We start from the raw sequence: 15,401 nt of genomic DNA, 5'->3' as shown, positions 1-15,401 counted from the left end.
GGATGCGTAGCTTCAACATATAGGGGAAGTAGCCAACCCTTCGTCCTAGTCAGTTTCCTCATTTCCTGGGAAATGGTATTCCCTCTCTCCAACCCTCTCTCAACCTGTATTCTCTTTTTCAAGACTCCCTTAAGGTAGTCAGCTGTGTAGGATTGAAAAGGAGGCTAGCATTTCTGAATATTATCATGAATGCTCTTTTCACGCAGTCCTACAGAGGCTTTGTCGGGCAGTACTCTGCCTTCTCTGAGATCCTCCTGGTTCACAAAGAAGTAGATACATCCAGGGAATACCTATGAACAGCTAGAAGGACAAAACACAGGCAAAGGAGAGTAGGATAGAGGCTTGGCCTCCAGCTTCAATTGTACTTGAAGGGGCATTTCTATAGGAGGCTAGGCTCTCAAATCTGGATTTTGATCTCTGTTACTTCCCAGATATGTGATCTTTGGCAATTTCCTCTCTTAAAATCAGCTCTTTTTTCTGTTATGTAAAATGGAATTAATAATACTTGCAGGAATGCCGTGAAGATTAAATTTACTTAAATATAACTGCCTAGGCTCACAGCAGTTACTCAAGAAAAATGAATTTCTTCCTCTTGCCTATCTCCAACTGAACCAGGTGAGGATGGTAAAGAAAGGAGTCTTGGTCGGTTATGGAGTGAGCTTCGGTGTGTGTAATACATACTCACTCACATCAGGCTTTTCTCCACCTCACTGCCTAGGCAAAACCATTGAGGAGAAGGGAGAAAAAGAATTAAAAACCTGTTTTACATATTCATATCCCTGTCTGCAGCAATTTCTGAATTCCTTGTTTTATCCCTTTGGGTCTCAACACCATATACAATAGGGTTTGAGGCAGGGGGTTTGAGATGATGAAGGACATTGAGGAGGATTAGGATATCTGTGGGCACCCTCTTTCTGGACTCGTTTGTCATCACCACAACCAGCAGGATGGTGCTGAAGAAAAGGATGAGGATGAAGTGGGAGCCACACATGCTCAGGGCTTTGACTGCAGCCCACTTGGCCTTGAGTCTAAACACAGCACTTAGAATGAAGGTGTAGGAGAGGAAGATGAGAATGAATTCCGAGCCTAGTAAGGTCCAACCAGCCACAAATTGGTAGATTCTGTTAAGTGTGAAATTGTCACAGGAGAGCCAGGACACAGACAGCTTGGCACAGATGCAGTTCTCAATGACATTTTTCCCACAGTAACGGAGCTGGGCAGTGACAATAGGAATGGGTGCAATGAGAGGGGAATTCATGTGACAATGAAGACACTAGCCTTGGTCACAAATTTGTTAGTGATGATGGATGGGTATCGTGGTGGGTGACAGATGGCCACGTAGCTGTCATGGTCCATAACCACGAATTTTGCAGGACTCCATGGGGAGGAAACTGTTCATGATGAACATCTGGAAGAAGCAGGCAGAGAAGCTGATGGACCTGAGGTCAAACCAGAAGATGGCCAAGACTTTTGGGATGACGGTGAGGCAGAGCACAATGTGAAACAGAGTGAGCAGGCTAAGCAGGTAGTACATGGGTTCCTGTAGAGATGACTCCAGCCGGATACTGATCAGGAGGGTGGTGTTGGCCCCCATGGCCAGGAGGAAGAGGAGGCTGAGGGGCAGGCACAGCCAGTGCTGCCAACTCTGGTAGTGGGAAGCAGATGAGGAGGAATTCAGAGACTGGAGCAGTGGAGTAGTTGCTGCGTGATGTCATTGAATGAGTCTTGAGCTGAGAAGGCTTCTCTTGACTATTTGTATGGACAGATACAAGAGGTAACTTTGTTTAATTGACTTCAGAAGTATCACCTCTCGCTTACTCTTTAGGACATTAATGATATTTAGGAGACTCTTCCCAAATAAGGCAAATTCCAGTCATTATCCTAAAGGTAGAGTGGTGAGACTTGACAAATAATGCTATGGTTTATGAAGAAAAATGAATCCACGGGAAAACTAAGATTTGAAAACTGAATAATGATAGGTAGTAACCTCACAACATTAAAAATGTGCAACAAATTACGTCACTAGGATACCAGTCTAAGAAAAGCAAAATGTTAATAGTATAACGAAGATAAGCCAAAAACATAACCAATTTTCCCAGTAATCTACATGTGATGAAGGATGCATCAAACTTATGGTGGATAAGAAGTTTCTTTAATAGGTGTTTTTGAGATAATTATTTACATCGTTAACGGGGTAAAACCTTTAATCAGGTCTTCACCTACTACCATACCCAATATAATTTGAGATGGATAATTTTGTTGTGTCACTTCCTCAAACTCATGGTAAACTATACTATTCTAAAAAATAGAATGTAAGATTGATTAAATCAGTACGTTGCTAAAACCCCAATCATATTTGAATATAACCCTTTATTTTCCAAAGTCTGCACCTGGCAATGCCAATGCTGTTTGAATAAGCCTAAAAACAACAGAAAAGCCTGCTTCTACTATAAGTTAATTATTACCAACTTTAAATAAGCCCTCAGTAGTGCCTGTCTGTCCTTCAAAGCTTCCCTGATCAAATTTCTCCTCTTGCCAAGGCCCCTTTCAAATAATTTTCATTCTTTTCAAACCTTAAACTCTGTTGGAAGGTGACATCAACTGCTACCTCACAAAAAAGAGGTGTCCAGTGAGATTTTCTTCAACTTCCCAAGATAAAACATAAAAATCTACTTGCATATTCTCCCAAATTTTCTTTGTTTCCTCCCTTTAAAATAGAATTCTGCCCATCCTCAAAATGTGAAACCTTCTGCTTGTACATTGAATCCTAGCTCTCCTAGCCTTGTATCAATCATTCATTCTAGTTCCCTAATTTGGGGTCACGTTCTCTTCTTTATTGGACCTGCCTTGTATTTCAAACATTCTCCAATATCTTTCATCTTTAAAAATAAAAATAAAAAAGCCTCTTTCTTGCCTTCCAGCTAGTTCTCCATCCCCTTCCCTTCACACCTAAACTTTCTCACAGGCACTGCTAGACTCCCCGTCTCCATTTCCTCACCTCACATCCATTCCACAGTGCACTTCAGTGTGGCTTCCTTCTCCATTACTTCCACAAAATGGCTCTCAAAAAATATCACTTTTGGAGTGTTGGATCTTGCTTAAATGAAACAGTTGATCAAATCCTCTTCCTTGGCACACTCACTTTGGTTTAATTTGCATCACAGTTTCCTGGTTGATCTCATACCCCCTGGTCTCCTTCTCATTTTCTCTTACATGTTTTCAATCTACTACCTTCATCAATTTCAAGGTTCACTCCTGGGTTCTCTTTAATTTTCTTCTCTCCTCTGTGATATTCTATTCTGCTCTTTCTCCTGCTTTTCTTCTCTTTTCCATATCCTCAGACAATTATCATTTCTATGTTGATGATTACTAAATTATATCTTTTATCTAGAACTCTTTAAAAGCCTACTTAACATATCAACTTGTATCTCAAAGATATCAAAACTCACCAAGCCCAAAATTGACTTATAATCTTTCTGCCAAGCTGGCCTTTTTCTAACATCTCCTGTCTCAGTGAATGGCATATACATCTAGACTGTTCCATAAGCCAAAAGCTAGAAACCATCTTGGACATATCCTTTACCTGTACCACCTATTACAAACCCATCACTAAGACCTGTCAAATTTCCCTTTTATTAGCTCTCAGTCTACCTACTTCTCCATCTCCACTGTCACCATCAAGGCTAAAGTACTATTGTCTCTTGAATGAAATCATAAAATTGCCTCCTAATGCATTCTAGGTTTCCTTATAAAACCATTCTCTACACTGAAGTCAGAGAAATATTTTAAAATATAAATCTGATCTTGCCAGTCATCTACTTAAAATATGTCATTGGCTTGTCGGTGTTAATGGAATAAAAACAAGGTCCTTAACTTGAATTTCATTAGATCATAAGTTCATGAGAGAAGAAACCACACCTGTTGTTTTTTTCATCACTATACTTACAGTGTATAGGTAGATTCCTTCATAGGTGCTCGTAGTTAATCGAATAAGTTAATAAATAAGTAAATGAATGAATGAATACAAGGTCATATATCATTTGCCTGTTTCCTCACTTTTCAATGTCCTCTGACACCCCTCTCTCTCTTGCTCCCTGAGCCCGAGCCACTCTGTCCTTCTTTCAGTTCTTCGAATACAACACATACATTCTGCTCCCACTTCTCTTGGAAGATTGTGCTTCCACAATACATCCACTTACTTTCTATTTATCCTTTACATCTCAGTTCATAAATTTCCTTCTCTGGGCGGTTTTCTCTAACCCTCTCCAGACAAGATGAAGGTCTCCTATTTTATGTTCTCATAGTAATTTGTCCCACCCTCACAGTTTATAGTTATATATTTGTGTGATAATTTGGTTAAATAATCCTTCCCCCAAGTTAAATTAGGCATTTCATGCCATGAAAGTAGGGACCATGCTCACCAATCGATAGAGTGCTTGGCGTGAAGCAATGGCCAACAGTATTTGTAGAAAAAATTAATTGCTGGGATTATGAGCAGAATGACAGAGGAGCACAAAGTAAAGTTTTCTAAATCAGCCTGAGAAGATAAAGGAAGTCTTCCTAAAGTTTCTAACACATTAGTTGAGTTTTAATGGATGTGGAAGAAATCTGTGCACAAAAACTGCGGGCAGTATATTTGTAAAGTATGGAAATGAATTGGAGAAAAACTTTGGAGGGAAACTCTATACAATGTTTAATCTGACTGGAGCCAAGAGGATGTGGAGTTGAAAGAAAGAGCAGAAAATGGAGTTGAAAAAAAGAGAAAGCCAGATCACAAAGAACCTTTTCTATGCTAAGCATTTTAGAATTAATCTTATAGATAAAAGAAGACAAAGAAGTATTTCTATTAGTAGAGAGACATGACTAGATAGGGGCTACAGGAAGATCACTCTGGATGCAGTGTTATGGATGGATTTAGAGAGAATCCATCTCTCTAAATGAGAAGAGAGAGCAGAGGCAGAAAGAGAGAGCAGAGGCAGAAAGAATGAAAGTTGCAATAGTCCAGATGAGAAGTGGTGAGTGTCTGAACAAAGACTGAAGCACTGAGGATGGGAAGAAGGGGCCTATTCTAGTGATAATGTAGACAGAACTTAGTGACAGGTTATGAAAGAGATGGTAAATGAGAATCCCAGAATGACGTCCTGTTTTCTGACTTGAGTAAATAAATAGAATCAGTAAGATATGAAATACAGGCAAATGAGTATGTTTATCATATATGGGTATACATCAAAGCTGAGGTTTTTATAATCTCCATATAGAGATTTATGTTATGCTGCTAGAAGTGAAGAGTTTTAACAAATTAGAAGGTTCTTCGTTTAAGATAAAGATTCAAAAAGCATTCAGTACATGACTGATGCAGTGAGAGTAACATAACGCTAAGATTAAAAACCTGGAAAGTAACAACATTGAAAAGGTAGAAAAAAAGACATAAAGGGAGGGTCTGGAAAGGTATGAAGAAAATCAGAAGGATACGGTGCCTGAGGAAAAATTGAGAAAATTTCAAGGAGTGTATCAACAACTTGTCAGTTAAGCAGAAGTTCAATAACATGAGAATATGAATACCATTAAATTTTATAAGAGTGCCATTAGTGACCTGGACAAGAGTAATTCATTGGGCTGGCAGCAACAGAAACCAGAATGAAGGGAGGTGAAGAGTTAGTAAGTGAGGAAGTGTAAATAGGAAGAGTTGACTATGTAGCTAGAGAGCCTCATTTGAGCTTGTAAGTGAAGAATAAAGCAAGACAGGAATGAAACATGTGGCCATATGCTTCTGTATTTAGAGAATGGTTGAAGATTCAGAAGGAAAGTAAGACAGTTGGAGTAGTTAGTTCATTGAGAAAGCAACCTCTGTCATTATTATAATTTTCTTTATAACCCTAAACACGTATCTTTTGTCCCTCTCTGTCTCCTTCCACCCTACTGTGAAATAAAGACAGATAAAGCTGGCTTTTCCATTTATACAACCAACATTCTCTAATACCCCATAGATTGTTAATAAAAGTCCATTGAAAAAGATTTTTGAATTGCTGGGCCTTGGTGTTTTACATTGATGGAAAATTTCAAGGAGGGAAAGTTAGAAGGGAGGATTAACCAGAGTTTCCATGGGCTTAAGAGGCTTCTGAGGAGGGGAAAGGAGAAGTTCAGATCAGTACTATGAATGGTGGTCACTGAGGTTTGTGTCGTGGACTGCAGGGGGCAGGGCAGGGCACAAAATGCGTGTTGGAACTTGGAGCTTATTCACGCCACTGTTTGCAGGTGCTCCTCAAGAGCCTGCCCCTTGGTTAATGGTAAAACCCTGCAATAGGTCTCTGACTTAATAACTCTTTTGCCCTTACCCTAACACAAAGAAAACAACTCTATTGCTCCTAATACGTTGATGGTAATTTTCTGGAATGTCCCCCAGTCTAAATCATTATCAATTACCTATGTAAAATCTCGTCTCCTTGCACCAGTCTTTCCTCTCCTCCTTGACCCTTATCCTCCCCATATCCTACTTTCTCATCCCTAATGAGTGCCCCCCTCATGACTTTGTCCTTTTCTAGCATTATTTGACATAATCTTCATTCTTTTTCATGCTCCTCCTCAAAGGCCATTCGCTGATCCAATTGTCCTGTTCATCTGTTTCCATTTATCACATGTGGGCCATGTACTTGGGGAAAGATTCTATTGTCTGAAACTCATCAAGTTCAGGACACTTGCCACCAGCCACCCAGTGTCATCACTCAAGCTCTAAAGCCCATTTCTTCACTACTCAACCTTGGAGGACGGAGGTAGGGGGTGTATTATAAAATCTAGAATAGCAAAGAAGGAAAAGGGAATAGATTCCTAGATGTTCTAACTGGTGGAAGTGCATACATGAACATAAGTCAATAATGCGGTACATAGAGTAAATATTAATTTAGGGACTCTAAAACTGGATTGACAATATTAGCTTATATATACCAAGTGTCTAGTATGTACCAGGCCTTCTTCTAAGTTTATTATATGTATTAATTTATTTCAAATAAGTACAGTGTCAAGAGCAAAGTACTTGAGAATCTTTCTCAACACAGTTCTGGTTAGTCCTCCTGGAGTATCCTATCCAATTCAAGACATTATGTATTAAGAAAATTCCTGTCAAACTGAGACATGGTTATAAAGAGTTACAGGATGATAAAAGGCATTGATCCCTTTGCGGGTGGGGGGAACATTTTTACAAATTATAGATATATGGACTGCAAAAAATAAGGACATCCATGATAATTCAAAATATATGAATGGCTGTCTTGTGGAAAATTCAAAACTAGGATCACGAGAGAAAAATCACAGAGAAACTGAGTTGAATTAAATATGAATGAGAGCTTTCTGTTAGTCTGAAGAAAGTTACCTCTCTGCAGTTTACATTGCTCCACTGGGACAGAGTTGGGGGGAAGCTTATTCATCGGTATTTTTTCTGACTCCATAGGCCAGGGGCACAGTGACTTACTAAACTCAGCATCCTTACACCTGTTATCCCATTGTAGGATTTACAGACCTCCTTTCTTTCCTGGTCAGGTAAGATGAAGCCTATTTCTCTACTTACACTAAGTCTCCCAACCAAGCAAGGAAATGGGACCCTCTTGCAGAAAATGTCAACACAAACGATCCATAATCAATCTATAAATCAAAATTGGGGTGAATTTATTATGAGCCAGATCTGAGGACTAGCCCAGGGTCTTCCTTCCCCAGAGAAGAAAGGGCACCAAAGAATTGGGGTGTGCAGAGTGGTTATATACCATCTTGGGAGAAAGAGGATACATCACATATGATAAGAACATCCCTTTTACAATTGTCATGAGGCTACTTTGCTGGCACATCAGATCAGTGAATGCAGCAGCTCGGTGGTCACAAGTTGAGTGGTCACCAGGTGAGCACAGCAGATCAGTAATGAATCCTTAGTTTAGGGAGAGAGGCTTATCCTTAAAGAAATGCCGATGTGGGGGAAGTTATATCCCTATATTTAAGGGCATTGTTCTTGGTAAATGGTAAATGGTAAATGGTAAATATTCTATGGTAAATATTTAAAGCTGATGTACAATGCATGCTCAACAGGCCACATCAGGCCCTTTTGGCAAAACAAGGTCAGGCTGAAATTAGTTTTAAACCAAATGGCTTCCTCATATACTCCAGTATATACTATTGCTTTTCATTTATTTATAAGAAGGCAGAGGGAAGAAAGAAAAACTAGGATGCTCCTTACAGAGGTGCTAAGGATTTCTGGGTGCTAATGCATCCAGTCTCACCATACCTTCCACCTCCTCATTGCCTTTTTCTTCCTGTTTATTGGAGGTTGCCTATTAGTAAAGGATGCCCGCCTGCCTTGTCACTCTGCCTTTCTAGATCCAGTACAGCCTGTGCTGCCCTCCAGTGGCCCTGGAACTTACAGAAGATGTAGAAGGATGAGTCCTTTATGATTGATCAGCTGTAGTGGTAACTGTGCTGGGACTTTGCTGAATAAATCTTGTGTTTAGTGAGCTCCTTGTTCCACTCCTTATTATACGCAGATGGGAAAAGGCGGCTTGGGAAGAAGAGACTTGGGGGATGAGGAGCTGAGTCCTTTGGGAACCCTGTCTTATGGTGCTCTTGCAGTTAGGGAGTTGGGATGTAAAGGATGAGTGGTTTGAAACTGAAGTAAGAACTTGCCTAGAATCTGGAAATCAGGAATCTGGTGCATAAGCCTGGTGCACAAACATGGATGAAAATGAAGGAAAAGAGACTATAGAGCAACCTCCTTTATAATGATAATAACTCCAATGTTTTGAGTGCTTTCTGAGTGACCTAAACTACTTAAATTCTTTATGTAGCTTTTCTCACTGAATCAGTTCCCTACTCTTTGCAGTGGGAACTAGCATCCCCACTATGTAGGGATAGATGGAGAGATGAAGCTTTGCCCAAAGTCACACAGTTAGCCTACATTTATAGCCACGTGGGTCTAACTCCAATGTCTGTATTCTGAATGACTACTGTCTCCACGATACTGATAAATGTGACTGTCAGTATTGCTATCCCAGACCAAATCCTAGCAAATGGAGTTCAGCAAACCGTTAACATTTTTTTAACTGACAAATATATTTATCTCCTAAAAAATGCAAAGAGATCACAATATAAAGAAATCTGTCAACCTAACTTAACACATCAATGTTGTGGATAAGATCATGGGAATAAAATCGTTCAAATCACAAGCAGATTGAATCCTAGCTCTGGCATTTGCTATTTGTGTGACCCATCCATTAAGCAAATATTTACAGAGTACCCACTATGCTCCAAAAACTGTGAGAGACAGTGTATACGATGGTGAATAAGGCAAACACGGTTCTTGTCTTCACCAAGAGTTCCTTCTAATTATGTGGTTCTTAGAAGAAATTAGGCATCTCTAAATATACTCATTTGAATAATTTCTAAGGTATATCATTTAGCAAAAAAGCAAGAGGCAAAAAGAGTTCATAGAATGCTACACAGAATAATTTTGTAATCCTATACAAAGAATACATAGAAATAAGAGTATATATATACATTTTGTTATGTATATTCTTAGATATAATCCAATTACCTCTGGAAGGGTACGTAAGAAAGCTGTAAGAGTATTGCTTCCAGGAAAGATAAATGTGTGCCTGGCAGACAGGAATAGAATGATATGTTAGAGATTGCTAGTTGCTTACCCAAAGCCCCACATTCTTCCTTAGGAACAAAAAACATGATTTTATTTGGATACTCATGTATACTGCCAATACACCATATCTCCTAGATTCCAAATGATAGTAGATGTCATGTGGTAAGGTTTCAGAAGACCTTTTAATGTGAACTAACTCAGCTGAGAAAGGAAGGTCGTTTGCCCTCACTCCTTCCTCAAGGAACAGACATAGGATTGATGCTTGAATTTCTAGCCACCGCCTTGAACTATCAGCAACTTGGAGGATGAAAGTCAGATTTTAAGCATGGTAAAGCAGATAAACTGGTGAAGTTCCGGTTCCGGCCCCGGATATCCACCTTTGAAACTCTTACATGGAAGGAAAAAAAAATTTCTGATTTGTTAAATTCATCATTGTTTGAATTTACTATTAGATGCAGTCAGAAATAATATTAACTGATACAGAGAATGAATTACTTTTACTGAATACCTTATTTAACTTTTAAATTTTTGAACCAGATGCATATATTATCTACTTTTAATTAAGTATATTTTTAATTTCATTCTTTTGATCACGCACAGAAAAATATAAAACAAACTAATGCAGAAAGCTTTGGTAATTATACAAAAGAAAATATACAAAATCCTGTCATATGCCATCACAGAGCATTACCATGGGCACAGTACTTTAGATAAGTGGATCAAAAAAGCCTCAACTAAAAGAGGTATGAATAAGAAAGAAAACGAAGCTTAGGAGCCAGTCAGAAGGCTATTACATGGTCCAAGCAAGAGACGGTGGTGGCCTGGATCAGACTGGTGGCAGAGGAAATGAATATGAGTGGACAAATTTTGGAAGAATAGTCAAGTAGATATACCGATGAATTAGAAATGAGGTATTCAGTGCAGAAATCAAATACGATTCTTAGGAGTCTGTCTTGGACAACTTGGTGGATATGGCAAGTTGGTGGATATGGACAACTTGGTGGATATTCTGTAACGGCATCACATAGTAAGATTTCTGGGTATCATTGAGTCTACATTTGAAGTTTGTGATGATAAATTTAACATGAAATCAGCAAGCTTATTTATGGGATTTTTTTCCTAACAAGTTTCAGTCTTTCACAGAGGAGATAGATATTTAGATTTAAACAGAGTTTGGGTTTTTTCAGGCAACTACAATGGAGGGAGAGAACAAAGGAGGTTAGATTATTTCCAAGAGAGTAATTAAGTGATGGGCCATAGAATCTAAGCTATACAAGGAATAAATTCAAGACAAGAGAGAAATAAGTAATAGTATGAAGGGAATTCTGTCAATGGCTTGGTAGTCTTGATGTCCAACAGTTGGGACAGTACTAAGGATACTTGAAAATTTGAGCCTGAAGTTAGAAAGTGATAGTCAGAAAGCAGGATGTTTCAAATCTATATTTTAGATGTGGATTAACCACAAAAATGAGATAAATAAAATATTGGGAGTTAAACAAGAGAAGTTAAGTTTTGAGTACAGGCTGAACTAAGTACTCAATCATTTCCAGTTTTCTCAGCAATGGGATTCCCATTGCATGCAAATGACATTCTGATGAAAAGTAAATGCATATAAATGAAGTAATTAATCATTATAAGAGGAACTACATAGAATACAATTACTTAAATTAAGGATAAATCTGAGAGGAGTCTGAGAGAGGTTTAGACTTCAGACAATATGTTCAACAGAGATATAATTTGAAACATGAAGTTTTAGCCTGTATTATCTCCCACTGATTTTAGACAAATAATTTAGTTAGGTAATAACTTATTTAATTTTCTTGTCGTCTCGTCTGATCCACCTGCAGGCATCATTGCCTGGAAGCTACCTTACTTTAGAAAATGAGCAGAAACATAGTCTCCTGGTGCCCTTTATGAATTTGTTTGGGATGGGTGTAATTGTAGCAGTCTGCTGCTTAGATGAAGCTTCCCGTCCCTTTATATTGCACAGGAGGATGGGGCCCATCCGTGATGGATACCATGAGGAGAACAAAGAGATAACAGCTCAGTAGTGAAGCAGGGCATGAGCTTTTTCTGCTGGGGACTTAGTGACACAGCTCTATTCACTCGTGCTGGGAGGCATGCACCTGAAACTCAACAGGGCTGTGCAAAGATAACACCGGAACAGACTGATGACCAAAACTGAAATTTCAAAAGGGATGCTACAATCAAGCCAATAAAAAATGAAAGATGTGGTATATATACACAATGGAATACTACTCAGCCATAAGAAACAATGAAATCCAGCCATTTGTGACAACATGGATGGACATTTCGGGTCTTATGCAAAGCGACATAAGTCAGAGGGAGAAGGTCAAATACCGTATGATTTCCTTCATGAAGTAGTAGATAATAACAACAATAAACAAACACATAGAGACAGAGATTGGATTGGTGGTTACCAGAGGGGAAGTGGGGAGGGGGGAGGGCGAAAGGGATAATTCGGCACATGTGTGTGGTGATGGGTTGTAATTAGTATTTTGGTGGTGAACATGAGGTAATCTATGCAGAAACAGAAGTATAATGATGTACACCTGAAATTTATACAATGTTATAAACCAATGTTACAGCAATAAATAAAAAATTTAAAAAAAAAATGAAAGGACTGCTTTGAAATTCCCACTCCTCCCATCCTCATTTTTACTGTTTCTCCACAAGTTCCTAACTGGTGACCTTTAAATGTATCCCCAAATTCATTGACTTCTTACATTAATTTTCTACTTATAAACACTGATATGTTTTTCTTACTAATCTAATACTCATCCTTCGATCTCTCACTCTAAACAATACAGCCCAATCAATAGCAGTTTTTCATTTTTCCTCTGATTAAGAAACAATACATTGACATTCTAACAGTTAAATGATATGATATTGTATGTTATTTAAAGTCCGGAAAAATCTCATCCATTAGTAGTAACTGGTGTAAACAATCTGTTGTGCATTTTTCATCTATGTTTCTCTATGTGTGTGTTAAGATTTCATATAAATAAATGATATTATTCTATATCAATTTATCTTATATATATGGGTCTGTTATAATCTCTTTATTATATCCCATGCCTTTACACTAGGCACAACCATTTTATATACTATGGGTTTGTAGTATGTTTTATTATCTGGTAAGATGTGACTTGAATCTTTTTAAAAACTCTCTTCCATTTGGCAAAACTTTCACCTTCTATATACATTTTAGAGTAACAGGAACAAATGTTCCTCTGACAGTCTTGCTGGAATGTTTCTTGAAGTTGCATGGAATTTGTCAATTAATTTGGGGAGCACTGACATTTTTTAAATGTTCATGTGTCCTTTCCATGTACATGGTGTATCTCTACATTTAATCAGACCTTCACTTAAATACTTTAAACATAATTTTAAAATAGTATTCTTAAAGGTCATGTACCTTAGTTATGATGCCAATTTATACATATTAATACATTTTTATTATAAATATTATGTTAATTTTTAATACTTTTAGATGATTTTTGCTAGTATCTTATACTGAACATCTTACTAAATAACTAATTCTAAAAATTTGTTTATTATTTTTAATGATTATATCATATAGAAATAATGATAGTTTAACCATTTTTATTTTGGTTCTTAAAACTCTTCTTGTCTCTTGACTTGTATTGGTCAGGACTTCCTTTTACACTGAACACTAACAATGATAAGGGCATTCAGCTCTGTTCCTCTTGGTGCATTGCTGTTGAAATAACTACTTCTCATTTCCACTTTCCTTCAACTCTCCTTCAATTACCATGTCCTCCATGATGGTCTTCTGTATGAACTGTCCAGGTGTGATTTCTATGGTTCCTGTATTTGCATATCAGTGTGTCCTGCTATTATAACATGAAGATTTTTTTTTTTTTTGCATCGGTTTGGTGCTTCCTACCTTTCTCATTTTTTCCATGTTTTTTTATTGTGGTGGAATACACATATCATAAAATTTACTATGTTAACTATTTTTAAGTGTACAGTTCAGTAATATAAAGTACATTTATATTGTTGTACAACCATAACCACCATCCATCTCCAGATCTTTTTCATTTTGCAAAAACTGAAATTCTGTACCCATTAAACGATAATTCCCCATGATCCCCTCCCTCCATCCCCTGGCAACTACCATTCTACTTTTAATTTTTTCATCTTCCCTTTTCTCCCATGCCCCAGCCTCTGGTAACCACCATTCTACTCTCTGTTACTACAAATTTGGCTTTTTTATTTTTTTTAAAGATTCCACATAAAACTGAGATCATGCAATATTTATCTTTATGTGACTGGCTTATTTCACTTAGCGTGATGTCCTCAGTTTCATCCATGTTTTTGCAATGGCGGGATTTCCTTCTTTTCAGGCTGAATAATATTCCATTGTATATGTAGACTGGATTTTCTTTATCTCTATTGAATTTTTCAATCCAGTGAGTATATTCTTCAGCTCCAAGACTTCTTTTTGGTTCATTTTTATAGTATCTATTCCTTTGTTAGGCTTCTAGTTTTGCTCATGTATTGTTCTCCTGATTACATTTAATTGTGTATCTGTTTTCTCTTGTAGAACATTGAGCCTCTTTAAGATGATTATTTTGAACTCGTTGTCAAATAGTTTGTGGATCTCCATTTCTTTAGGATCAGTTATTGGAGCTTTATTAGTTACCTTTGTTGGTGTCATGTTTGTCTGATTTTTTGTGCTCCATATAGCCTTGAGTTGGTATGTGCATTTGAAGGAACAGACACTCCTATTAGATTGTTTTTGGCAGGTAAAGTTCTTCTCCTGCAGGGTTCCTGAACTGATGGAACTACCTCTGAGATCACGGTTGGTAGAGCTGGCACTATTGGCCCTTACCTGGTCTGCAGTCAGGTCCACAGTTGGCAGGTCGGTTACCAGGGTTGCGGATGGGTGTGGCTTCCAGTTCCTGAGTGTGCTCACCTGGAGTCACTGGGCTGGTCTCTATTTGGGCAGAACTGTCTCTGGTCTGTGATAGAATGGGACTGAAATTAGGTCATGGGACGGCTGCAGGGATCACAATCAGGTATGAGGTTGGCGTGCCTATTAAACGAGTCACAGACCGGCATGGCTCCTCCTGGATCCCTTGGTAGAAGTTGCTGGTGGCAGGACCACATACAAGTGGGACTGGAATTGAGTTCACAGGGGCCAGGGCTGATTCCAGTATGCAGCCAGGACCATGGTCAGCAGCCCTGCCATTCGTGTGTGTACTTGCCTTCTCAAAGTAGCCCTCTTGGGTCAGGGGTTCTACCTGGTTTTACAACCTCCTACCTAGATCCCAAAGCTCCCACAAAGGCATTTTTGTTCATGGATGGCTGCCAAATATTTGTTTCTGTGGGAGGATATAGACTGGACACCAATTATTCCACTATCTTGCTGATGTCACTCCTCTCCAGTTGACTTTTTTTTTTTTTAAAGATTTTATTTATTCATTTTTTCCCCCCAAAGCCCCAGTAGATAGTTGTATGTCATAGGTTCACATCCTTCTAGTTGCTGTACGTGGGACTCGGCCTCGCGTTGGACGGAGAAGTGGTGCCTTGGGGCGTGCCCGGGATCCGAACCCCGGGCCGCCAGCATCAGAGCGCGCGCACTTAACCGCTAAGCCATGGAGCCAGCCCTCCAGTTGATTTTTATTAGTTTCCAGTTCATGGCTGAATTTCTTTATCTTGTCATCCAGTTTGTTTTGTATAATAATCATCGTTATTTTTGTATTCCAACTATCTAGTTTTATTT

General features: G+C 38.5%; 1 pseudogene; it reads right to left on the bottom strand.

Moving 5' to 3' along the window:
• Positions 1-771: 771 nt before the first annotated feature.
• Positions 772-1,715, bottom strand: LOC101388016 (olfactory receptor 56A1-like; annotated as a pseudogene).
• Positions 1,716-15,401: the final 13,686 nt, after the last annotated feature.

This window comes from Ceratotherium simum, chromosome 7 (assembly GCF_057802395.1).
Source record: "Ceratotherium simum simum isolate JZ-2026a chromosome 7, ASM5780239v1, whole genome shotgun sequence".
Classification (NCBI taxonomy): domain Eukaryota; kingdom Metazoa; phylum Chordata; class Mammalia; order Perissodactyla; family Rhinocerotidae; genus Ceratotherium; species Ceratotherium simum.
Note: the sequence above shows the minus strand (reverse complement) of the source record. Positions and strands in the feature narration are given on the sequence as shown.